Source organism: Tupaia chinensis, unplaced genomic scaffold, assembly GCF_000334495.1.
Source record: "Tupaia chinensis unplaced genomic scaffold, TupChi_1.0 Scaffold000548_1, whole genome shotgun sequence".
Lineage (NCBI taxonomy): Eukaryota > Metazoa > Chordata > Mammalia > Scandentia > Tupaiidae > Tupaia > Tupaia belangeri.
Window position 1 is genome coordinate 363,829 of NW_006160060.1, and position 1,498 is coordinate 365,326.

Genomic DNA, 1,498 nt, shown 5'->3' on the forward strand with positions numbered 1-1,498 from the left:
CGTCGGCGGGGGCGGGCGAGGCCGGCGGGGCAGGGGCTGACCCAGAGGGCGCTCTCGGGGGCGCGGGCGGAGGGGTCGCATCCCTGCAGGGCACCCGAAGAGGATCCGCGTCTGCTGGGATCTGACTTCCCTGCGGGGCGCGGTCGTGTGGGCGCGGGCTGAGCTGGTCCGAGGGTGCCCCCTCCCCTCTCAGGTCACCTCCGGAGGAGAGTCAGAGACTGCACAGCGATCTTCGGATCCCCGCACCCTCTGCAAGTCCCCCAGCAGCCGTATTTCTAATAACCCCCATTCTGTCTCCCTTCTTGGCCAAAGTATGGCGTGGTTTTTGTAAGAAATTTACCTAAGTGGGGGCTGGTGGGTGGCATTGTGATTAAGGTGTTGAACTCCCACATGGCAGACCCCAGTCTGAGTCCCGACCTGGTGGCTTGCCTTTTCACTCCCTCTCTTTCTCTCTCTATCTCTCTCTCTGGTCAAATTTAATAATAAATAAATAAGAATAAAGAAGTCTATTTTTATGGAAAGATTTTTGCTATAGGGCACGTGCGCTGGGAACCCCAGAGAGACAGAAAATAAGAAATCCCTCCCCAGGGAGATGACCACATCACAGTCCCTTCTCTTCTATTCTCCTCCCGGAATATGGGCATGCGTGCACACACGCCAAGTGCAAGTTTCAAGTTGCCAGGTCTGGGACCCGAACTGCGGTCAACCATGTGGGATTCCAGTGACATATGCTATCTGCTGGCCCCAAGAATTAACTCTTAAAAAAAAAGACATTTTTGGAGACACAGCGAAGCAAGATGACAGCCACCACGGGCTCGGGAGTAAAAGTCCCTTGCAATGTCCAACTGTTGGAAGAACTCGAAGAAGGCCAGAAAGGAATGGGGGATGGCACAGCTAGCTGGGGTCGAGAAGGTGACGAAGACACAATGCTTACACGATGGACAGGGGTGATAACCGGGCCTCTGAGAACAATGTATGAAAACCGAATATGCAGCCTTAAAGTAGAATGTGGACCTAAATACCCAAAAGCACCTCCCTTTGATCCCAAGATTTGGAACAAAAATGAATATGAATGAAATTAAGAGTTCTAATGGAGTGGTAGACCCCAGAGCCATCTCAGCGCTGGCTAAGTGGCAGAACTCATACAGCATCCAAGTCATCCTGCAGGAGCTTCAGGGCCTACTGATGTCTAAAGAAAACACGAAGCTCCCCCAGCCGCCCAAAGGGCAGTGCTACAACAATTAATCAGAAAAAACACAGGCCCTCCCCCTTCTGACTTAAGCAGTCTTCATTTTCCACAGTAGTCAATTTTCTAGATATGTCTCCTAGACTTCAAAGTACTGGAAAGGAAGCTCCCATTCAGAGGCAGTTTATCTTAAGATACTGTAAACGGTGAAAAAAAAAAGAAAATTTTTTCTCCCCCCCCCAGAGGTTTTTGTTAAAGGGCATGTACTCTAGCCAGAAAGACAGAGACAGAAAGTAAGAATTCACCCCCCCC

General features: G+C 50.9%; 1 pseudogene; it reads left to right on the forward strand.

Annotated features, from left to right (window-relative positions):
* Window positions 1-797: 797 nt before the first annotated feature.
* LOC106735853 (ubiquitin-conjugating enzyme E2 variant 1 pseudogene) lies at window positions 798-1,245 on the forward strand (annotated as a pseudogene).
* Window positions 1,246-1,498: the final 253 nt, after the last annotated feature.